The following is a 25445-nucleotide window of genomic DNA, read 5'->3' as shown; positions in this document are numbered from 1 at the left end:
TTCCCATTTCATTATTCAAACTTCAGAAATAGTTTGAAAGATGTCTTAGTCGTTTCTTAAAGATTGTGCCATACAATTTAAAGTCTTTGTTAAGTGTTGGAAACACTGTTCTTTCCAACACCAAAAATCAGAATTCTCTTTAAAGAGTAGATGTTGTAGTTATACCATGTGCACACTTGTTTGTCTGATGGTTGTTAGTTTAGAGCCATAGCACCGAGAAATCTGAGGTTTGGAGATTAAAGCCCAGGATGAAATAATCGCCATACCTGAGAGAGCAATTCTGGGGTTCTCTACAGAATGCTTTGCTCCTGATGCTGTCCCTGGGGCTCAGTTGCCTCATTTGAATCTGAAAGGAGCTGCATCCTTCCTGTTGCTACACAAGATGCTGAAAGAATTCACTGAGATTAATATGCTTGTAGATTCAGGACATCCTGTGCCCTGGCCCCATGCTGCCCAAATAGAGGAGCAGTGAGGAAGAGATAGGGGGGGAAAAAAAGGAATAAAAAGTACACAGTGCTGTTGGAAAGTCAATAGAACTATTCTTTGTAATCTGCTTCTCTTAGTGTTTTGTCAGATGAGGTTCTGTAGATAAAGGCAGCTAGGGAAAAAATGTAACGTATAAAGTAACCATATTTATTTCCAAATAAAACTGTAGTCATGTACAGTAGACTCACTGGGGCTCGCTGTAAGTCACAGTGGCTGGTAGTCTGTCACCCATGAACCTAGTAAGTGAAGGTGGTAGTTTATATTGTTTGAACCCCTTTCTTGCTTCCTGAAATAAGTTCCCCAGAAGTTACAGAATGGGTAAAAACACGTGCTGTTTGTTTCAGCAATTCAGCAAAAGTTGACAACCTGACTTCATAGTTAATAATAACATAAATTGCTCTGGCATGATATATACATGGACCACAGGCAGACAAACAGGCAAGACACATACGAATGCATGCATGCACGTGCGCGCACACACACACCTGAGAGAAGAAAATCAAACAGCCTGCATCCCTCACATTTCTCTCTCACCAGCTATTCCTTTTGTTATCTCCAGTGCAGGCAAGGCTGAGAACTAGCCAGTTTGCTGCTCCAGCTTCAGGAAGCAGGAGGAAGAACATGGAACCAAGTAGGGAAAGGCAAAGGCCCCCTCACTGGGCCGTGGGGATTAGCATGTGAGCACACTTCTGCCTGGAGTGTGTCAGAAGCGCTAGGTATACAGGAAGGTTCTACAGAAGTGGAGATAGGAATCAGGAGATTTCTTCCACAGCGTGGTGTTTGGAATTTCCAGAGATCCTCGTGGTAAAGCAAGAAATTTCATTTTATGGCTCATTTATCATGACATTGTCTTAATTCTGCATTTGTTTCCACATGTACATTTGAATATGTATTTTGGTAAAATATTTATAGGGGCATGAATTCTGTTTATGTACTGATACCTTTACCCTAATCAGTATTTAAATTACCTAAATTTGCCAACCTTTTCCAGGAAAAAAAAAAAAAGATAAAGAAGCTGGAGTCATAAACAACAAATCACCAGGTACAGTGGCACACACTTTTAATCGCAGCACGCAGGATCTCTATGAGTTCAAGGCCAGCCTGGTCTACAGACCTGAGTTCCAGAGCAGTCAAGGTTACAGGCTGACCACAGCCTATCAGGTCTCATCCTGAGAGCCTGCATCCCCTTCCTCTGTGTGCTCAAGGTGATTTTAAATACAGTCACATTGACAATGAAGATTAGCCTCTGTAACAGGCAAGGGGGATAGTTGTGAATTTCCTAGTGGCCACATTGGGGGGGGCGGGGGAGAGACAGCATCCATGGTGGTATTAAGTCTTATTTAAGGCTGCACATTTAAAACAGCATCTCTATAAATAACCCCATTTTAAATTTTATTGAGGTATTTTGTATCCCTTTTTCATGTTAAGCGTTTAGAGTCTGCTTGTGTGCCTCACACTCCCATCCCAAGTTGTAGCAGCCATGTGTGGTTAATACTCACTTGCTATATTAGACAGTGCAGGCCTGTGCAGCTGACCAGGCCCAAGCTGTACACCCGGACACAGGCCCTTAGCCTTTGAGACAGAAATGTCTCCCAGTCCCAGCTCGTGCTTCTTTGAATTTTTATTCTTAACATGCCACAGTTGTCCCTGAAAGCTGAGACAGGAAAGCCAAATGTGAGCCCTCTAAAATGAGAGTGCCTCCTGGAAACACAGCCCCGCTCTGCTCGAGACGGCTCACACTGTCTTGATACGTGAGCCCCGGGAATAACTCTGGGAAATGCTGCCTTTCCTTAATGTCAGACGCTCCCTTAGCAGCTGCAGCTGCTTCCTGGGAAGAGCTCTCAAATGGCTTTCATTTATGAGATGCCTCGCACGAAGAAGGCTATCAGAATGATTATACATTCCAGACCCTGCGTCCCGTCAGTCTAATTAGCAATCTTCTAAGAAATAATTGTTCAGCCTTAACTGTAGCGCTCAACAGTGGCATCTCTCACTTTGACCTAATTACAAAATGTAATGTTAAAATGTATAAGGAGAAAGATCAAAGAGGGAAGTCGTTGTGTTTTCTGTTTGTTCAGGCGCGGTAGAGAATGGCAGTGAAAACTGAAGGCCAGGCTGTTCACTGTGCTCGTGTTTGAAACTGGGATTATAACGGTGCTACTTCAGAGACATGTGGGAATGAAACTTAAAAGCACAGTGTCTGCCCCGCCACTGATGCTCAACAATTATTAGGTTGCTTCAGAACAGTAGAGCTAACAGTGCATCTCGCCTCAGAAGTGGGGAGGGCGCCTCAGGTTTTCATGTAGGGCGTTATCCACAAGGTTCTGGGACTCACACTGGGCTCAGCTCGGTGCTCTGCGGTGTGCCTTCAGCATGACAGCGCGAAACACCAGAGTTCCCCGAGGATGGTTGGCGGGCTGGAGTTAACGGTTGACTGCTCATTTTACTGACACGCAGTGGGCGATGTTAAGAGGGATGAGCCGGCCCAAATAACCACCCGTTCCAAGTCATCGCAACATGTGTATCTGGCTCTCACCGCAAACTCTGGCAGCAGTGCAGACACTGAGCTTCAGACTATTGCTGCGGATCTTCTGTGGTGTTTTTTTGTTTTTGTTTTCTTGTTTTGTTTTAACAGATACCGAAAGTATCTTTAGATTAAGAGTTTTCAGCATCAGCTGCGCCTTTCTCTGACTGTGCCTCCTCGCTGAGCTCTTCTCTGAGACCATTTTGGCTGGAGCTCGCGGACTTTCTTGAGGCTTCTGGGTATCAACTACTAGTTGAACATACATGAAATGATCAAGTGGTTACAGGCATGAGTGCAGTTCTCCTAAAGGAAACCTGCAAATCCTTTGGTGCTTTTTAATCATTTACTTTCTCGGCTGGACAGACTCCATCCACTTCCCATAGCATCACTTAGGTAAGGGAGAATGACAGTAGGGAGAGCATCCCAAACTCCGTGCAGGCCTCTGTGGGTACCGCTTTAAAATTCTGTCTTATGTGCCTGTATGTGTGTCTGTGCACCATGTTCACGCCGACTGCCTGGGGAGACCAGCTAACAGAGTATACGACGCCCTGAGGCTGGAATTAAAGATGGTTGTGATCCACCGTGAGGGTTCTGGGAACCAAGCCTGTCTCTTCTCAAGGAGCAGCAAGTGCTCTTAATCGCCACACTATCTCCCCAGCCTCACGCTTAGTAGTTTTTAAAAAGTATAGTTGTTTTCTAAATTGTATGTCTGACCCCAGTTACTTCAGTAAGTTGACATCTTTCCTCTGAGGACCATTGTCCATCTGCTTCTGTGATCCACACTAAGACAAAGGGAGGGTGAACTTGAATGAGGAGGCGAAGGAGACGAATAGAAGGAAGAGAAACTGAAGCTGGAGGAGGAGGCATGAAGACAGCAGAGAGGGAGGGCGGGGCTGACAAGTGAGAGGAAGCCAAGAAGAAAAGTATCCGCGTGCCTTGTTCAACCTCCCCAGATTAGTGGAAATCCTCTTCATTTTTGAGAACGTGGGGAACAGTGTTTCCTGCTGACGGGAGACTTCCTGAGAATTGTATGAGGAGTTGATGTCTTGTGAGTAATGTGAGGGAAACAGAAATCTCTAGAACTCTTGTCAGGGGACAGTGTATATTCATTCCCCAAATGGCCTGCTTGTATTTTTCAGATTTTCTGTGTGTGTGTGTGTGCATGTGGGTCCGTGTGCAGCAATGCCATGTGGGAGGGTGACACACCTTGCAGGAGTTGGGTCTCTCTTTCCAACATGTGTGACCCAGGGACGGAACTGAGGTGACCACACTTGCTACCAGATGTCTTAAACTTTGGAGCTTTTGTGTTATTTTAGACTATGGAAGAGAATCGCTCTTCAGCCAGGACTTCCCAGGAGCACTGGGAAATACCATCATTTACCTTTCATCTTCTCCCCAGACTTAGCCTGCCTGCAGTTCTAATCTGTTTAAACTACAGTTCCACTGTGTGGCTGCTGCTTAGAAACCCCCATGGCCTGCTCCCTCTTTCCCCTTAGGCCTTGCCCTTTACCAGCTAACACTATGGTCCTTGGGATAGTCCTCTGCCACTGCCACTGTTTCTCAGCCCAGGAAGCACCTTTACCCCCCACCCCACCCCCGCCTTAGCCAGTCATCCCCCCCCCACACACATACACATACACACACATACACACACACACACACACATACACACACACACACACACACACACACACACACACACACACACACACACGCCTTAGCCAGTCTTCTCTACAGGTGATACCCAGATGCTCCATTACTCATTTACACTGACATAACTAAATACCTGAGCAGGGCACTTAGGCAAGAAAGTGCTTTGTTTAGTTCACAGTTCCAGAAACATTCATTGGCAGAGCACAGACTTGGCCAGTTCCAGCCCCTGATTGTGAGGATAGCAGTGATGGGAGCAGGCACATGGCTGCCTCCCAAACTAGAAGCAGAAAGGACTGGACAGGACTGGAAGCTTTGGCTTTTATAATAACTCTCCGGAGAAAGCCACCCCCCCTTCTCTCCCTCTCTCTCCCTCTCTCTCTCTCTCTCTCTCTCTCTCTCTCTCTCTCTCTCTCTCTCTCACTCACACACACACACACACACACACACACACACTTGTTCACATACAAATCCTACTAGATTATCTCCAAAGGGCACACATCTTTAATAAGATGGCTTTCCCACTAGACCCCAATCCCAGAGATTTCACCACCTCCTAGGACCGCCAAGCATGGACCCAAACTTACAATCGCAGCAGAAACTCAGCCACACCCAAACTATAGAGCCTGACTCAGTGCCCCCAGCTCAGGATTAACAGCATACCCAAGCTCCCCGAACATCACTGTCCAGGTAGGTGAGCAGAAAAGTCCCTTCTGTGTGTCTTTTGCACTGCCTTTTGCACCAACCCACTTCCACAGTGGGGACATGTTTTACATCTTTGTCTCCTGTGCACCACGTGGACACACTGCGTTGTCTCAGAAGCAGTATATGAAATGGGTCCATCCATGCATTTTATTCATTTGGCACTGTAGTCCTCCAGGCAAATAAGGACCAGAATGTTCCAGCAAAGCAGATTTTCTAGGATTCTTTTATGGGATTCCACTCCTGCTCTCCTTGCCTTACGTCCCCAAACGGTGACAGCAAACCTGACAGTGCCCTGTCTGGCCTGTGCCTTCCACCTTGCACTCTCTGCGTGAGGAAATCCCTGCCCATGTCTAAGAAGAAGAAAACAAGAGCACACCACCAGCCGTGTGCATGGGGGTGGGAGAACTGCAATACAAGCGTTACTGAGGATGTTAGCTTCCTGCACTTTATAAGCCTTTCTCATATGCCAGTATGTGTCATCTGTCCCCATCAAAATGAGAAAACTGTGGGGAGATAAAAGCGGATGGGTTTTCAGCTTTTACATCAGGTTAGTGATAACACCAAGGCCATGCCAGGCGCCCATGTGTTCCCCGACCAGCCTGGGAAAGTGAAGAAAAGAGCGAGTTCCCAGGAAAGATCAAATAGTTGCTGAAAAAGCACTTCCGAACTCCAAGGAAAACAGATCTTTCCAGCTGACTGCCTTCCCTAAGGCCTGAAGAGTATCATCTGCCAAGTGGCTATTCTTTTGTTTTCTGAATAAACCACCCCAGGCCGAGGACCCTGAAATCTGTGAGAAGCAGAGTGGCCATCCACTGCGGCAATGTCTTTTCGTGAACTCCCCCAGGGACACAGGTGTAGGCACTAATGCACACAGAGAACCTTGTCCCCCAACTTGATGCTGGTAGAGTGAGGCAGCTATTTCTGCTAGGTCAGGGTAAAATGTAAAAGCAAATGATTAACAGTGGGCTGCTGCCTGCCGAAGCCATGTTTGCAGCTGCTGAGACTGCACCGTACCTCTGGGGAGGGCAAGCTGCCTCTTCTTTGGCACCTCAGAAGAAGCAGGCATCATGCTAAGCAGCCCAGCCTGGAGCCCACAGTAGACAGCGGTGCACAGCTAACTGGAGAGGTGGATTTGACTCCCAGTTTCTCATGACTACCCATTTCCCGATAACAAATAAAACAACACACATCATCCTGGGAGTGAGCACGCTAGTGTTAACAAGCTTTTGCCTACCACATGGACTCACTGCACTGAGGAGACCACAGGCCCACAAATGCTCAGACATATTTACAGCTGTGTCTCTGCCAACTCACTATTGGAGTCCAATAGCTAATCTAATGTAATTGCTTTCAGGGACCCATCTTGGGGGTCCCCTCCATTTTCCCATTTACTCTGCCCTGTCTCTTTTTCCCATGGACCTTCTGCTTAAGATTCCCTTTGCTGTCGTTGTGGGCAAACGGTCACAGTTAGAAAATGTACTTCCTGGAGAGGAGATGCAAAGGCTCTTAGCAGAGGGCACAGGAAACTGGTCACATGAGCTGTGAGCTATCGTGGGTGAAACCCGACTCCTCTGGAGGTGTAACCAGAATTACGCAGTAAGTGCTCCCTTTAAACCTATTTGTGCTGCTGTTTCAGAAATCCAGAGGACCGTACGTGGAGGAAAGTTACGAAGGGAAGAAAGAAATATAGGGAGACTGGTACGGAAAACCACACTGTCATTTTGTTGTTCCTCAAATAACCCACTAAAATTTAACCTTGGTGTCAATTTGGAATTCCAGTCAAACGTATGATAGAGAATATCAAAACGTGTCTCTTTATGATCTCCAGACTTTGTCAAACATGGGGTTATGTCTGACCCTTACCAGTGTAGAGGACAAATTGTAACGCATTGATCATGTGGATATTTGTAGGTGTGGGGACTTGGCCACCCAGACTTCTAGTCTTGTTCATTTATTTCTTTTTTCTTTTTTGGGGGTTTTTTTTCGAGACTGGGTCTCTCTGTGTTGGCCTTGGCTGTCCTAAGGACTCACTTTGTAGACGAGGCTGGCCTCAAACTCACAGCGATCTGCCTGCCTCTGCCTCCTGGTGCTGGGATTAAAGGCGTGTACCACCACACATGGCTCGTTCATTTCTTTAATGAGTGGAAAAGAAGCAGTAACTAGTTTCTAGTTTACGTTTGCCTGATAGAAAACCATACATTTCTATTGTGCATGTATGTGCACATGCGCGTGTGTGCATATGTGTGCATGTGTGTATCCATGCATAAGAGTTTATGCTGTGTACACAGATATGTAGGTACAACTGTGTGTGTGTGTGTGTGTGCACGTGTATACAGTAGACAGAGGTAGACTCAGGGTCTTCCTCCGTGGCTCTCCTACTTGTTTTTCTGAGACAAGGTATCGGTGGGACTCATCAAGTGCTAGAGTATTCAACTGCCCGGTGAGCTCAGGGATCTTTACTTCTCTGCTTCTTCAGCTCTGGACTTAGAGGTTGCACACCGCCACGTCCGCCTGTCATGTGGATGCTGGGGAGCCGAGCTCAGGATCTCAGCACAGTAGATCCAAGACACCAGCTGAGCCATCTCCCCAGCCCGGCGTTCTCATCGAGGTGCTTGGCTTTAGCCTCTCGATTTAAGCATGGGGGAGGGTTATTCCCTGAGAGTGTGGGTAGCCGTGTTCTGTGACGGAGCCCTGTTAGGGTCTTCCCCCACAGGCTAGGTGTGAATGTTCTGTGTGCCACGGGCTGAGATTCATGATAAAACCTACTTCCCACCACTTGGCCTCACAACTTGCCGCAATAAGTATCCACTCAGATCGGCTTCATCTGGGATACAAGTTAGGGAGGAGGGGGTTCCTTGTTATTCTTACTATGTTGCTGAAGCACCGTCCACACTCTCGTAATCCAGCCTTTCCTGTGCCTCTCCAGCAGCTGAGATTACAGTCATGTGACAACACAGCTCATATGACGTCATACTAAAACTCCCCGGGAACGTTTGTTTCTTCTACATTGGGGTTGTTGATCCAATACTCTGCGTGGCACTGGTGACAGATTTCAATATAAAAATTGGAGAAAAAGCACGGATTCGATTCATGAAGCTCTGGCTTCAGGAGACGCTCCCACTGTCTCCTGAATCTCCCCCAGTGGAGACTGGTTTATCTGTTGTGGTGTTAACTGTTGTTTTGCAGTAGAAAGGATTAAGCAGGTACAGTGAGTCGGAAATACTGAAAGAAGCCTTGAGGGGCCATGTGGCACAGTCCAGTAGCTTCAAAGTGTAGCTTCGGCCAGTAGCTGCATCACCTAGTACCTCCTTAGACTGCAGCTTTCAGGCCCCTCCCCACATGCCTACTCCAGAATGAGACAGCAGGGCCCAATCAGCCTGTCCTCACAGGTCATCCAGGTGATTGTCACAAGCATGAAGTTTGAGAGCCGCTAGTGTTTGGAAAATCCCACTGGACAGCAGGCTTCCTCTCCACAACCCTCCTCCATGCTGAGCCTTTACATCCCCCCCCCCCTTTCTGAACGAGGAAGGGCATGAAACCAAACAGCTTCTAAGATACTCTGTTTATGATGTCGAGTCTTCAGCCAGCTGTGGTAACATTTTCTGAGCATGAGCATACTCTTAAAAAATGATTGAGGGAAAACCTTATTTGTGTTACCTCAGAAGAAAGCATTAATGGGAACTGGATAGATGGCTTGGTGGTTAAGAGCGCTTGCTGCTCTTGCAGAGGACCCAAGTTGAGTTCCCAGCACCCACACCAGACGGCTCATAACCACCCATCATTTCCACTCCAGGGGATCCTATGCCCTCTCCTGACAGACACTCACACATACATACACACATACATAAAAATGAAAGTAAATCTTTTAAGTATTATTGTTACAGAGAATGAATATAAGGAAAAAAAGAAACTTAGATTCAGAATTTCAGTATCTGCAGTACTGTGACTTTCTTGCACCCCCCCCCCTTATGTGTATATGTGGGGGCATGCATTCACGTTTGTATGTGTGCGTATAGACGTCAATGTTGGTATCTTCCTCTATCATATTCAACAACAACAACAACAACAACACCCCCTGTGTGTGTGTGTGTGTGTGTGTGTGTGTGTGTGTGTGTTTGTGTGTTTTTTACTGGGAATTGAACCTGGGGCCTTACACATGCTAGGTGGGTGTTCTGTCACTGAGCTATAGTTCCAGCTCTCTGAGAGAGTTAGATTGTCAGTGTCTGCCAAGGGGTCTTATGTCTTCACTTCCCTGGATCTGAGTGGGATTACAGGCACCTGTGCTTCTGTGAAGGTATATCCACTTATTAATCTACATACATGTAATGAGATTACAGTATCCACCCGCTGAGTGCTCTGTGCTAGAAATAGTTCAGGGTGCTGAGGGCACACAGTCGGGCAGAGCTTGCAGTGACATAGACCGAGTCAAGAAGTGTGTGTTGAAAGAGCAGCAAGTCACACAGTATGGCTGGAGAGGACGAGGCAGGAGAAAATTGTGGGAGCCAGGGTAGAATTGCTAAAATACTTTAACATTTATTTCCAGTGCAGTAGGAAATCACTGTTAGGCTGGAAACAAGGTTAAAACTATCCCCCAGCTGTCCTGTAAGGATGGTTTACAGGGCAAGAAGGAGGACCAGACATAGTTCCACTGGTGTTTTTTTAACTCACGTATTTCCCTTAGCCATAGCACGAACATCCTACTGGTCTGTCAGTGTAGCAGCTGCACAGGAGCCTGTCTGGTGTGTGTGTTAAGTCCCCGTGGGTGAATGCCTCGATCATTTCCGGTTTTTCATTATCATGGATAGCACTGAAGTGGGTGTGGCTGCATCTCTATGTACAGTTTTGTTGTTTGGATAATGTCTAACAGGGGAAGTCCTTGGCCAAGAACAGCATGCATTTGGAGACTCTTTCCTGACTCTGTTAGTTCACTTCATCTGTAATTGTTTCACTGGCCATTTTCCAGCCACTTAACACCTTTAGCTGATGTCTTTTCTCAGGCCGAGCCCAGAGTGAGGTAAGCGACAGTCTTCGCTGGAGACCCAAGAGAGTAATTATTTGTTTCTGGGTTTGACCGTTTTGTTTGTTTTCATTTTTTCTTATTCCTGGCGCCCTTACAGTGGACGCTGGTTACATGTCATCGTTGTATACTTCCGCTATCATCTTTATTCTCAACGTGCACAACAAACAATAGGTCCTGGGTACATGTTTGCCGCTAACAGGTATGTTTTGGAGCTGTTGGCTCACGTGTCCCCCTCTTCACTGGCCTCATGGTGGTTATGTTGTGCATGTTCCTTGGCCTAACTTACTTGTTCTGAGTTAGGTTGTCCACGTGGTTCCTCTGAACAGCAACTTGAGTGTGTCACTGTCCTAATCCTTGAGCCCTAGCACTGACCAACACACCCCCATTCTATTCAAGTTCTTTAATTCCCAGAAAAACTTGAGGACTGAAAGTTATATATAGTTGGAGCTTTTTTTTTTTAAACAAGCAAAAGAAATTAGCCAGACTTAAAAAAAAAATCTCTTAAAGTGCCCAAATAGGTTTTCAGTTCTCTATTTTGATTTCCTCCTCTGTATTGCTTCTGTCTAGTTCTAGTGCTTGGTTTCCACCAGAAGTCAGCAGTCTTAGACACTTTCCAGTTTATAATTGAAAAAACAAAACAAAGCAAACAAACAAAAAAACCCAGAACCTGTGTCTTAGGAGCCATTGTCCCAACCTCTCAGACACAGGGCTTGTATCATCATCACACGCTCGCTCTGCGTACCTGGGCCCTCATGCATCTGCTGGGTGTCACACTCCCTGGCTTGGGCAGCCTGTCTCCGCAGAGCCAGGGTCAGCACTGCAGGTTCTCCACTGACTTCTTCATGAACTGGGCTATTCCTCCGGCACTTCCTCCTTTTCATCAGTACAGTGGACAGGTGCTTGTCACATAGTTCCTTCCGTAGGTCGGTGGTTAGCAGCAATTTCTACCATAGAAGAAGCCACAGGCCAAATGCTGAACCCAGAAGCCACATCCCCCAGCTTAGTCCAGTGTAATCTGGCTCCCTTACGTTTCAGCATAGGTAAGGAAGGCCGATCTGACCTTGTTCAGATGACTGAGGAGGTGACCTGTCCACAGCATCTGGGGTAGGAGGTCTCTGAGGCTTTTATCCCAAAAGGCAGAGAAGTCAGGCTGGGGTCCGACAGCCTAGTGTGCCAGGAACAGCATTCAGGGAGAGGAGAGGCCAAGAGCCCATCAGGAGCCACAGAAGAATTCAAAGGTGGCTGCTGCAAACCCACAGTTCTTGATTCCCTGTGAATCCCTGACTAAGCATCATCCCAGGCCGCAAAGGACTCTGCCTAATATGCCAAGGTTCTCAGAGTCCTATTTGTGCCTTTAAGAGTGTGACCACTCTGTCCCTGGATCCATTTGCTTTGCTCAGCTGCCGGTCACCAGAGAGATGCTTCAGGAAAGTCTGTGTTTAAACATTGATATTCACATAAAATCAGCTTACTTTGTGCAGTAATTCTGCTTGTCCTAGTGCCTTCATTTTGGTGAACCTTGAAATGGGCCCTGTGATACGATGGAAACTGAGGTTTTCAGCACAAAAGTTATAATAAAATACAAGCATCCTTCTACCACTACCTCCCAAATAATACGTCAGAAATGTAGTAGCCTCTCTCAGTGGTACATACGTGAAATCCCAGTGCTGGGGAGGCAGAGGCAAGAAAATTGGCTCAATTTAAGGGCCACCACTGGCTACACAGTGAGACCCTGCTCAGAAAAACAAGAGTTAAGTCTCAGCAAGATGTGACAGCTCACACCAGTGATCTCAGAACTCAGAAGGCAGAGACGAAAGCGCCATGGGTTTCCAGTTCAACCTGGCTAACCACAGGAGATGCTGTCTGTGTAGGACAACAGTGCTAGGATAATAATTCCTTTTGTAAAAGAGTAGAATCTTTGATGATTTGAGATCAAATGTGTTAAGCAGAAACACAGTATTTCCTTTCCTAATTTCTTCTCTCTCTCTTTGTCTCTCTCTCTGTGTCTCTCTGTCTCTGTCTCTGTCTCTCCTATAATAACCCACATTGTTGTCAATGTAATTAACTCATTCTGTGCGATCTCTGTTTAGGAGGTGGCTGGATATCTGCGGTAGATGCCTGCCTGTCTTCACGTGGCCAGGAAGTCTCTGGATTCGTTGGTACCCGGGGCAGACATGTTAGCTTGCCAACAAGAGAACAATAGGACTCCAGCATGAGTCTGTCCTCACACACGCACATCTGTTGGTGTCTACTAAACAACTACTGTGTGTGTGACTAGGTAATGCTCCAGATGTCTGTCCATTTGAACCACAGAAAGTTGCCCCCCAGGACTGAGGATAGAACAAGGCTCTAGCAGTGAACTCGGTCTTCAGCCCTTTTTGGGTGTGGGTGGTGGTGGTGTTGAAACATGCTGTAACCAAGTTGTCCAGCTTGAACATAAATGCACTCTCCGTAGCTCAGGCACGCCATGCACTCAGGTTCCTCCTGCGTTGGCCACTGTGCCATGCGGTGCAGCCATTCCTTTCCTTTCACATCAGAGTGGTCCAGTACCACTTGCCTCTCACCAGTCCATATCGTAGAGTCATGGCGTTGGCATGATCCACGGGTTTCCACAAAGAAGCCGGTGACGCTCTCGCCCCTTACATATAAACTAGAAACCTTCCTCCCAGTCGTGGCTTTCTGCCCCTTCTAAAACTTGGGAGGAAGAAAAGGATGTGTGGAAGCAATCCTGTCTTCCAACTGAAGGAGTGGGATGGAAATTGCCCTCCCGTCCTTCTCTTGCCCTGTAACCTCAAATAATGAAGGAGCCTCTTAGAAATGGGCTGGGTAGTCGTCACAGAGCATCTCTCCCCACGTAGGAGGAGAGTGCTGGCAGGCCTTGGGCCTAGGACTCAGTGTGTGCCAATACACTTTGTGTGCCCCCAAAACCATCTCAGACTCTGCACTGCCATCATCTCAGCACCTCAGTTTTCCTCTTAGCAATCTCAACATCTCCCCCACATAGGCATCTTGCCAGAAGCCTGCTCTTAGTTAATAGTTTAAACAGACTGTCTCCACACTCTGTATGTTAGTGGTGTTGAGTGACAGGATGATGTTTAGGTGCCCCGGGGACCTCGTACAGCTTTTTGACACCTCGGACATATTTTTTAAACCCGAAAGATCAATAGCCCTGTGGTGGTCAGCTCTTTGCACTGAGGATGTTTCGGTTCCAAAATAGAACCTTTGGGGTGGACACAACAAGGGGCTGTCTCTCCAGCCCATTGGCTTCCCCATTTGTTCTCTCAGAGATGCATGCTGTTCTTGGTAGGATGGGAATTAGGGTGATAGGGAGCCACTGTCACACAATTAACCTGAACAAGAAGAGGCAAAAAAGCGATGGGGCCAGGAGGCAGGATGTTACCCTTGCTTTGACATGCTGTCATGATGTCACTTGATCTGGATGCTGGGAAGTGTTTGCTGAAGGGTACCCAGCCAGGCTGTGCCTGCCCACTCCAGCCTCCTCCCCCACTGAGGTGGGCTTGAATAGAGGAACACAGAGCTGAGCATCCTCTGGCCTGGACCACCAGCCTGCAGACAAGTGCTGTCATCTTAGCTCCTGCAGTGAGCTCTCTCTGGGCCTGGGCCTGTGGAGCATGGAGAAGGATGTTCCTCACGTTCCCAAGCCTCATCCTGGGTAGCGCATGCATTCTCTGCTTAGTTAGCCACTGTTGCCTCAGGGTTGTGTCCAGGAATAGAATGGCTGTAGGGAAGGTCCACTTCGTCTTCAAAAGATGCGAAGTTGCTTTTCTTAGAGTTTTGGCAGTTTTCACACTACCAAAGCTGTAAATGAGTTTCCTTATTCCGCATGTTCACCAGCACTTCCTCAGCCCATGGCACGACCTCTTCGCGTTGGAATTGCAGTGTTGGAAGGAAGGGTGATGTTTGTGGCAGGTGGTTTGTTTTGCTTAGGTTGGAAGCCAAGTGAGATGTTTTGTTTTGTTAAATGTCAGGTGAAGTGGGATTTTTTTTCTTGCCAGTTATATGTAATAAAGCTTTAATTTAAAAAAGAAAAAAAAACTGGCACTAGCTCTGTCACCTGGCTTTAACTGCAAAGACTCTGGTGCCTCAAAAGGAAGATAAAAGTGTATGCATTTGTTCTGTTCAGAAGAAACAGTCAAAGCAAAGAGGAGACATTTGAGGCTGAGGTTTTAACTTGAGGAGTCAAATGTTTGAAACACAAGAGAAATAGCAGTGACCAGAGGGCAGGTCAGCAAGCATGCCCTGTGCCATGGGAACGGTTGCAATGCTCTGACAGAGTAAGAAAACTTAGCAAGAAGCCTCCAAGACAGCAGGGCTTGCCATGCTTTGTCTGTTCCAGGAGTTACACGGGTCCACTGTTTCTAGCAACATTTTTGTTTTAGAGTAGAACCTGTAGAGAAGATGGGGATGCTGAGAGAAAGGGGTGTGGCTGGGAACAGAGGAGTCTAGAGAGCTATTTATCTGTGAAGACAGTGAGAAGAAGAAGGCTGTTGTATGTAGGGCCTTTTTCTCCTCCCCCTGACAGTCACTCTGCAATCAGCCTTTGCCAGAGAGAGGTATGGCAAAGCTGCTGCCTGACTTACTCCAAGCGTGCACCATTGAACCAGAACTGGAGCAGCACACCAAGCCACACTCCGGTCACCATCACCCGGAGTCTTATAAGGCTCGTGCCCAAGAATAGGCCAGTTAGCTTTATGCTGGGACATAGCACTGCTTCCCCGAGTCCCCAGTGAGCGAGTTCCCACCCTTGGGCCACGCTGACCCGGCGTGTGAGAGCACAGCTGCAGAACAAACTGCACTGCTCATGCAGACCTGAGAAGTAACTGCCTCTTGTGTGCTGTGATAAAGACGGTCCCGTTTGGCCTGACAGTGCTGACTCTCTGCAGACAGAGGGGGCCGGCGGCGGCCCAGTCTGTTGTTGGACACCAGCTGGTGCGTGCTTCTGCAGTGGGTGGTGGAGCCGCTTTCTGATGTCCTGCGTTGCAGATGTCCATCGGCTACTGTCTGTCCTCGCCGCGCTTAAGCTACCACCTACACAGCTGCACGGCGAGGAGCTTCCGGCCCCCACTCCCCGCAGCCCCAGGAGAGGCTGTTTTAGTGCAGGCCCCTCCAGTAGTGGGACCTTACATAAGCCCACAGCAAGTCACCTCTGCAGGCGTCCGTGGTTCGGAGCCTCATCCTCACACATACCAAGGCTACCGCTCCGCTGCCACTGGGTGAGCTCTGAGGGGTGGCTGGAGTGGATGGAGCCGTTCGTCCAGCTCAGGAAGTCACATCTTACTCAGCCAAGGCTCTGTGGGCCGCCTACGCACAGTCCTCCCTCCCGCTCCCGGCCTCTTGACTGGCTCCTCTCTGCTCTTCCTCTCTCCCCGGTTGCTGTGTGTCTGTCATGACCCCCACTCTAGCTCCCACGAAGTCTCGGCTAACCATCCAAACCTGGGCAGTTTACAAATGCTTTGGCTTATCAGGCCCTGGTTAAGAGTGTAGGCCTTAGGGTCAGCCATGCCTTGGCTAAGGGAAGGCTGAGGAGGGGGTCTCCGACCTCCTCCCACTGGCTTCCCCGTCTGTAAAGTAGCAGCATCGGAATGTAATAGGGACACTGATGACATTCAGCTCACCAGGCTATTGGTAGATCAAAGGCAGTGATTTCTACGGTGCACAGAGCGAACTGTGGGTACTCGGGAGAGTCAGCACATGCCACCTGGCTTCTGCCTGCTTCTCTGCTTTCACGCCTGCCTGCCTGCCTGCCTCCGTTCCGTTTAACTAACTGCAAGCTCCTCTTGAACAGAGACCCAGTAGGCCAGGCCTGGCACGTAGCTGAATGCGCTATAAATAAGGACAACAATTAAACCAGCCGTAGGGCCACTTGCAGCTCCTTGAGAGCGTCATGCTGTTGACGTGCTCTCCAGCGTGCTGCTGCTTGCTCCCAGTGGCACCCCGTCCTCTCTGATGGAGTGGCCAGTCACCCCCTCGCTTCCTGACTCAGGCCATCCCTGTGCTGGTCCCCTCCCTCCCTCTTCGGTACTGTAAGTTCCCTGAGGGCAGAGACTGCTCACCTCCCACAGTGCCTGTCACAGAGAGGGGATCAAAAATGTTTGCTGAATGAAGGCTGGAAGCAGAGACGCATGTAGGGGCAAGAATATGGGCAGAAGGACAAAAACATGAGGGAAATGAAGCCGTTGAGAACTGGTGATCCGTTACTATGGTGATTTCTGGGTATCTTTTGTTTGAGGGATGGGCTGGATGAAGTTACTTTGTTCTTGGTCTTGTTTTCTTACTTCCTCATCTGAGCTCGGAAGAGCAGCTGTAAGTAGAACCAGTGAGGACAAATAGAATCTGCCTAAGCTGAGGGAGGACGTAGGTGCAGAAGCCGCTGAGCCGCACCCTAAGTCATCCTTCATGTTAGCCACAAGGACGCATGGAGGTCTTCTGAAAACTACACTTAGAAAGGACACCTGAAGCCTAGCACGAGTGGTAAGGTGTAATGCCTGCAGGGCACATGGCATAGGGCACAATGATGTTCCACAGGGATGCATGAGCACCACTGACAGCCAGACTCACCCATGTGGCCAGGTCACCACATCAGTGCTCATGGTCAGCTTCAGGACATGCTCTGTGGCTTCCATGGCTTTATTTGAACCTGCGAAGAAGAAAAGCTCTGGCCTCTTCGAGTGTCTGCATCAACACACACCCTGGCAAGCTTCCAGGTGAAGTCCCATTGCTCATCAGTGAAAACACTAGGCTCCAGAGTGTTAAAAAGGCCACACTCCAGGCCACATAGTCACTCTGCATCCTTGATGCTGGCTAATGCCACTGCTTCCAGTCCTTTTTAAAACAAGAGCCTAGCCCGGTGTGGTGGTGCACACCTTTAATCCCAGCACTCGGGAGGCAGAGGCAGGCAGATCGCTGTGAGTTCAAGGTCAGCCTGGTCTACAAAGCGAGTCCAGAGCAGCCAAGGCTACATAGAGAGACCCTGTCTCAAAAAATCAAAAACAAAAAACAAACAAACCAAGAGCCTGATACTGAAAAACTAAGATATCACAAACACTTAGGAAGCAACCTCCCTGCCCCTAGGTTTATCTAAATGCAGAGTATGCCATTCAGAAGACAGCCAGCATAGTGCGTAGGGGATCCATTCAAGTTCTTCAGTTTTGTGAGTCCGTGTTTCTTACCTGAAATACCCGGGCATGGTTGCCCTGAGGACTAAAGGTGAACATATTTCAAGTGCTGAGAAGAGTTGTCCTCTCGGTTAGGAGTTGTTATAACTCGTTGTTGTTGTTTTCTTACTCACACGGGCTTGGTGGCCATCGGTTGACAGACAGGGACATGTGCCCAACAGATCCAGGCTTGATGTCTGTAACGTTCGCTCCCTCCTTGTTTCCTTTGGTCCAAATACAGGCTGCTTGTCATAACAGGAAGACCCCACCTCCTACACCTGCCTCCCCTCTTAAGGGGGGCGCACCCCTGACTGATGCGCTTCCCATGCCTGAAGGCTAGAGCTGGTGAGTTAGGGTGAATAAGGCCGTCCAGGGTTCGCTCTGGCCTGATGCCAAGCCAGTCCTTAACTGGTGTCCCAGCATCACATTCTCATGGCACGGGAAGTAAGAGGGAAGGGGCAAGGCACACACCAAGAAGATAAAGAACCTAGATTTTTTACAACCATTTGCAGTCAGCCCACCAGATGAAGTGAGATGGAAACAGCCAGATAGGAGAAAACCTGAAGGTGTGGTCTTTGGTTCCGTGGCCATAGGCCTGCCTAGAACTGCCACTGTAGAGTGGGCAAGGGCCGTCTAGTGGGATGATGGCCAGTCTGCCACACCCTTCTCCTCCTGGCCTCTTCTGTGACTCACTGTCAGAGACTGACTTGGGCCTCAGGATTGTCAAAACTATGCTTTTGGTTATTTTTTTTTTAAACATTTTGTTTGTTTGTTTTTTATGACAGGATCTCTCTGTTCTGTAGCCTTGGCTGTCCTGGAACTTGTTATATAGACCAGGGTGGCCTCAGGATTCACAGAGGTCCCCCTGCCTCTGCCTCTTCGGTACTGGGAATAAAGATATGGCTACCATGCTTGACCCCAAACTGTGCCCTTTCAGGCCTTGGACAACCCTCTGTGACATCAGAATTATCTAGGCTCCTGATTATTCTTCCAAGAAAACACTGATAATTGTAGTAATAATAATACAAATATTAATAATATGATATGCATGTCAAGTAAAAGCCACCTTACCATGCATTTATAAATCAAGTAATGGTGTATATAATTTGTATGGTAGCTCATAAAGCATTTATTCCTTCTTTTTTGATCCATTTACTTTGGTTAACTGACGAGATTTCTGTCAGGATTCAATCATGTCATCAAGTGGGTTAGCTGAGGCAGCCCTAGTCCCTTCCTCTGTGTAGCCATTTTGTCACCCCAGATGCAGTTTCTGAGAGCTGCTGGGAAACAGTGTTGGTGCCTGCAGGTGGCCCCATGTTCTTATTAATGTCATCTGTCACTCTGCAACCTAAATGCAGACCTCTTATGAAAGACCAAAAGACTGTGGAGCCAGGCTCCGCTGCAGAGAGGGAGTCAAGGAAGGCAGAGAGCAGCACCCCAGACCCCCCCCCCCCAACACACACACCATGAAGAGGTGGGCGGAGCCTGGCTGGAGTCCGCCTCTCTGTTTCCTTTGTTGCTGCTCTTTGCTCTTGGGTCTCTGTAGAAGCCTCAGAATTCAAGCAGAGTGTGTTTTCCGACTGCCTGGTTTATCAGCATTCACACCAAAGCAGCTGCTGCTAAGCTTTGAAATTCTAAATCAGGGCCCGGCTACAGAGGCTGTCGCCGCTGTGCCACTGCGTTCCTTGTAGCATGAAGAAAGTGCCAACGTGCAATCCCAGCGGCTGTGAGACACAGGGCTCCATGTCATTCTTCAAAGGAGATGCCTGTCTCAGTTCCAGACTTGCAGTGCGGATGGCGTCTGTGCTCACACCAAAGTGTCAGGCGGGTAGATTGTGCCGGGGCTGTTTCCATAACCGTACTTCAGAGCTAAGAGGCCATGCGGAAACCGCGTCCACTGTCCCACAGGCTTGCTCCCTCTGCGGCTTTTCACTTTTCTTTTTGTTACACGTACGTGTGTGTGTGTGTGTGTGTGTGTGTGTGTGTGTGTGTGTGTGTGTGTGTGTGTGTGTACCAGAAAGCCATGGCACGCACATGGAGGTCAGACAGCTTGGGAGCAGTCACTTCTTGCCCCGCAGTGGGAATCAAACTTGGATCTCAGGGCCTTGCTGCAGGTGTCTTCCCTCACTGAGCCCTCTCACCCACTCTCCGTCTGCTGCCCTAAGAGCTTCCTGTCTAGAGCTGCTGAATTACAAGAAAAAGAATGCACCGTTTTTCTGAAAGGCTGAGGCGCGTGCAGAATCATCTAGCCAGGAACGTCCATGACAAGAGGAAAGATCTGCAGAGCAGTTTTTTTGGGTTTTGCTGTTGTTTTTGTTTTTTGTTTTTTTGTTCTGCCTGGGAAGGAACCTGCTCATTGATTCTCATTCTCCATCCCATAGCAGAAAAGTTGCCGATGCCTGTTCAGATGGTGTCTGTTCAGACAGCCGCTTTGCGCTAATGCGTTTGCTCGCGTCTGTGCCAGGTGACACTGTGACCCCTGGCCCTCAGTCAGCCCTGCTACCACTGCTCTTAAAACAGATGAGGCCAGAGAGCCAGGTTTGGCCCCTGAGACCCAGATGTGCCGCTGGCTCTCCTGTTTCCCTGCGCTGGTTTGTGAGAAGACTCTCCCGTGGCTTTGTTGTTGTTGTCCTGTGGTTGCTTCCACAGAGCGTGGGCAGAGAAGGTGGGAGCATGCTTGGCTGGGTGTCCGCAGGGAGGAACGGCGTCTCTGGTAGACCTTCAGCGTTTCACCGGAGTGTCCAGTTGAGTAAGGCAGGGCTGCTCACTCCTTTGTGCTCTACCAGGACCCAAGCAACCACAGTTCAAAGGCCAAGCTAGCTGTGCCAGCAGGAGAGGGTGAAGCCACAAGCACAAGGCCAGCTCCCCCTGCTAGCATCCAAAGAGCCCTGTGCTGCTTGGCCCTCCCCTCCCTGGGGCTGGCCAGTGCACCTGCTGTAGGACTGTCATTCCTAGGTGGGTGGATTCTCCAAGCGCACAGGACTTAGTTTCCTCAGGCTCCCCACTCCTGGTTCTGACCCTGTCCGCCCAGGTCTGCCTTGGTTACTTAGTGTCCTCGGGTTTGACGTCATGGCTCAACGTGTGACGTGCCTTAGTTAAGTGCGTGTTCTCACCACCTGCTTGCTGCGCAGCCCCTCCCTGCCTGCTGAGGGGAAGAAGCACGCTCACTGGCCTTGACCGGTTAGCTCTTGTGCCTTCCACAAGTTGCCTCTTACTTTGTTCTGCGTTAGCTGTTCCCCTCCGCTCTCCAGATTCCTGCTTTATTAATTAATATATGGTTGTTTCCGCTTACATACAAACTCAGCCAGGAGGTAAAACAAGGGATATTTCCTGTGAGAGAATAAAGGCAACTGAATCTCATAATCAAAATGGTGCATTGTCACTGTACAGTCTCTGCAGAGACAGAAGTAAAATCAAGCTCAGAGCGCAGTCTGGGGTGGCACCGCAGTGATTTCATTCCGCCCCTCCCCCAAGCACGTCCGGGCGTCCTCTTCAGAGTTGCAATGGTGCAGTGCTCTTAGACACGTGCACTGCTGCAGTGCTGGTGAGCAAGCGCTGCTCTCTGCCGTGGGCATACCTGATATATTCACCACCCTCCATTAAGCAGCTGCATGCTTTCTAATCTCCCAGGTGATAAACAGCATCTCATAAAATAGCTTTCAGCACAAACTCACAGGCCAAAAGGCAAGCCTATGTTAAGGCCTCTTGTTGGCACTACCAGTCTGCGGTACCCAGAGTTTCTGTACTAATTCTCAGTCCCCACAGCAGTGCAAGAGCTTACTCATTTCAAGGGACCTTCGTCACTACTGGATTAACTGTTAATCTGTGAATTTAATCATTAATCAAATCACTCACTAATTTAAACTGCTTCTCTTGATTACTGTGGAAAGTGGCATTTTCCCATAAGCTTCAGGGAAGGGGCAGGGCATGTATAGGTGTGTATGTGTCCCTAAAGGTATTTCCCCATTTCTCACCTAATTGGCTTGTCTTATCTATACAAATCTATTTTAGAAATATATATCTACAAAAAAAAAACCTTGAACATAAATGCTCATAATAGAATTATTCAAAAGTAGTATCCACGATGTCCATAATTTCTAAACGGATAATACAGTCATATCATGACATGACAATGCATGCTACATTACAAGGGACTCTTAAAATCATTGTGCCTAGTGTAAGGGGCGTCACCAAGGCTGTGGGCCGTGTGATGAAATCCATATGAAGTGTCTTAGAGTAAGTGAGTCCATAGAACCTCAGGGAAGGTGGGGATCAGCAAGTGACTGCTCAGTGCACAGGGTTTCTTTGGTGATGAGGAAAATGTTCTGGGATTAAACAGCAGTGATGGCTCCTTTATAAATACCTGTAGGAACCCTTTGTGCTACACTTGAAGGGAATAGATCTTTTTTTTTTTTTATTACATCACAAAATAAAATTTGAAAGTATTAACCAAAAGGACTGTTCTGTGGTCTGGAAGAACTGGGGACAATGGGGTGCCCTTGTCCCCTCCTGAGTCCTTTTGTGCAAACGGGGTTAAACACCCTTACTTGTATTAGCAGCTTCACTCTTCTGCCAGCTCAGAGCAAACTGGGTGCAAGAAGTGTCCCTGTGCTCCTTTGGGGGCCCTTCCATGATTTGATTTGCTGTTAGAACTCCATTTGGCCATTTAGGTTTGGGACCCCATCCAGCTTCTGGATAGCTGACAACAGTGTTAACCACCACCCTCGGGGTCTCGAGCGTCCGGCTCCCTTCCACTAAGTGCTTTCAAAGCTCCAGGCAGTTTGAGTGGGAGGTGGTACAGGAGCAAAAGACACCGCAGTCTCTCAGCCTGCAGGCGTTCTGAACGAGCAACGCCAGAGATGATTCCAGGCGCTGGTGAGGTGCCTCTTCCCTATTGTGCTGCTGTGGTTTGTGAATGATTTGTTTCATCCACTTGCTCTGCAGGGCAGGACAACATCTGTCCCTTTCTGTTCTTGTCCCCTCATCCATGATCCGATGGCCGGATCCTGTTGCTGAAATGAAGCTTTGATTTAACATGGAATAGGTCCAGGTTTCTGGCCCATGCACGCGGTTCTTCTCTGCATTGTGCGTATCCTAGTGTTGCACGGCTTTCTCATCTGAGACACTGCAGTGTGTCAGACTGTGTTTAGTGGGCCCTCCTTCACAGGACTCTACCACGAGTAGATGCTGACTTTGTGTTTGGTTGGGAGGGGGCCGGATTATATGAGCATTTCATTTTATGAGATCATTCGCCTGTAAAGTGAATCATGCCTTAAATGCAATAGGAGAAGTCATTACATACCAAGAAAACCGATGCCACCTCCCTCGTGGTATATATAAATACTCCTTGCCACAGCTAGGAAAGATCAAGAAATTGAGGGCTTCTTTAGTTTTGTTGGCTCAAATAGTTATTAAGATGCCAAACCGCACCAAGGAAGAGGTGACTCACCATCCATCCTGTGGTCCAGCACCTCCATAGAGGCGACTCTTCACAGCGTGGAATGTGCATGGGAGACAGGCAACAGCCCTAAAAGTGGAACCTTGCTCTCTTTGTCCTTGGAGGTAGTGTCAGTAGGGGGTCCCTCCTTGCCTCATACCGTGCCTTTTTGTATGGACTTGCAGGGCTCCGTAGTACAAAAGCAGCTTTGTCACAGAGGTTCTGAGGATGAGACATGGACCCTCAGCTCAGCTGTGGGCACATTCCTCAGCCTTCGTATTCCTCACTAATGAAGTGCAGGAAAACAACAGTGCCCCTGTTTGTGGAGTTAGGAGGACTTGGTGGGATTGCATTTTCCATTGCCCGGTGCAGTGCCTGGCATGCCAGTGAGCGCTTACAATGTTGGCTATGACTGCCAAGATCTGGAGCCTTCCTTTCTACAGTGCTCCATCCTATAACTATCTGTTCATCTTCTACAAGCCTCAGACAGCATCATGTGTTAGCTCACCGCTATGTGGGTCATACCCAGCATATAGCATGACTGGGGTCTCTGTGTCAGCAAGGCTGAAAGGGTGTCAGCTGAACTGTCATCCAGAGACCATGCTGAGGGGGGGCCCCTCCATTTCCTAACTCACACAGGCTCGATCCAGCTCAGTTGCTATGCTTTGCTGTGGTTCTGGGGCCCCACTCCCTAGCCGGCTGTGAGCACTCCTCAGCTCTGGAGATCCCTCACAAGGCTGGCCACGTGTTCAGAACTGCAACTGAGAAGATCCCCACCTTGAAGGCTCTGCATGACCAAGGCGAGCCATTGCCTTCCAGGGCTTACTCCAGCTCAGCTCATCAGGGAGAATGTCTATTTAAAGTTGGCTGTGCCAAGTCACACAGCCTGTTGTCACAGGAGTGACCATCTCACCCTCACATCCCAGGGACTGGGCAGGGAGTGTTCTTGGGGGGTGGGGGAAGTTCAGAATTCTGCCTACCACAGTACAACCTCAGCAAGGCGCATCTTCTCATCTCGTCCCTCTGGCTGGCATCAAGTAGGTTTTTCCAAGCGGGCAGAGCCCCGTCCCGAGCCGATGCTGGGTGGACCCACCCGCACCAGGGCCGTCTGTGGCTCAGCCCCCAAGGCCCTACAGTTGCACAATACAAACCCAGCTGGATCTCTTCTTTGCCTTGGGACCTCCAGGAGTGCTTACGTAACCAAGAGGCACTGACAACGTAGTCTTGCTTTTTCTCCAGCCTCCTAACTCTATGACCTCTCTGACTGCACCCAAGCGACAACGCCACCTGCCCTCACACATACGCCGTCAGGGTCATGTGGCCCTGTGTGCTTTGAAGGAAGAAGGCCCCCTGTGCACAGGGTTGGCAGGAAGCGTGGATGGCAGGTTCTGTTGTAACCCCCTACCACTGCTTCTGGCATGTTTTGCTGTCTAAGTCCTGCTCTAGCAGTTATGTGGAGGAACTCTCGCTCAGCTGCCCCGGCTTCTCGAGGAATTCACTGTCTCTACGGAGAATGCCATAAAACACTGGAGGTCAATCCTGTGGGTGTTTGTGATTTTTACAAGCATCAAAAGCTGTAGGCCAGGAACCTCCTCTCTCCGCCCCCTGCCCTCCTCCGTCTCATGCCATCACTGCTCATTAAGAGGAGGGTTTGCTCAGGAAGCTGCGGCTGACCTACAGCTCTACTCTGAAGTTTCCATTGCTTATGTGTAGTTAGTTACTCCCGTCACCGTCCCTGTTCCTATGCTCCATCAGGAGATTTGCCCAGGAAAGGGGGATGCCAGAGTGGAAGAGATAGCGTGAGGCCGAAGGAGGAGGCAAGTCACATCAGAGTCCTGGCTGGCCAGGTTTCACCTACCCTTCCCCAGGCCTGGGCTGTCCCCTAGGCTCTCAGGGCAGGATTGGAGGGGTGGGAGGCTAAGTCTAAGGGCTGTCACTTCCCCATACTCTCCTAAGGTGGCTCCAGGCTAACAGCCTACCCACTGGCTTTCCCTAGAGTGTGTGACAGAAAGGGATTTGCAAGCATTGCCAGTGTTCTCATCCGGGCTTTGTTTGCCAGCTCAGCACCAACCTGAAGTCTTCTTACACACCCTGTGGAGCATGGTCATGGGCATTGCTCTTGGGCTGGCAGCGGAGAATGTGGAAGCACTGGCAGGGTTTATGAACCCACAGACTGCCATCAATAGCCGGGAATGTGCGCTCACCCAGGCCCACCGTGGGTCAGGACATAGCATACCCCCAATGCGGCAAGCCACCTTCTGTCACTGAAGAACTGTGTGAAGGGTTCGAGGCTACACCATGACATAAAGTGATCATACCGGCTGTGCTCATGGGAGCAGGGTGTGGCAAAGCTTCACTGTGTCCGGCAACTTCTTCCCCGGTTGTGTAATCCTGCTGGCGCACTTGAAAAAGGTCTGCCCAACTACACAAATCTAAGTAAGCCGAGTG

General features: G+C 48.9%; 1 protein-coding gene across 7 annotated transcripts in view; it reads left to right on the top strand.

The window, feature by feature from the left end:
- The window catches only part of FYN (FYN proto-oncogene, Src family tyrosine kinase), a 192805-nt gene that overhangs the window by 112941 nt on the left and 54419 nt on the right, over positions 1 to 25445 (top strand). For 2 of the 7 annotated variants that reach the window (XM_084776784.1, XM_084776787.1), the window contains one exon: positions 7002 to 7063. The exons of the other annotated variants lie outside the window; for them this stretch is intronic. The gene's annotated coding sequence lies outside the window, so the exon portion shown is untranslated. The remainder of the gene's footprint in view (positions 1 to 7001; positions 7064 to 25445) is intronic. 7 annotated transcript variants of the gene reach the window in all.

The sequence above is a fragment of the Acomys minous genome (genome assembly GCF_964271855.1).
Source record: "Acomys minous genome assembly, chromosome: 3".
Classification (NCBI taxonomy): Eukaryota; Metazoa; Chordata; class Mammalia; order Rodentia; family Muridae; genus Acomys; species Acomys minous.
This window is presented reverse-complemented; position numbering and strand designations above follow the sequence as displayed.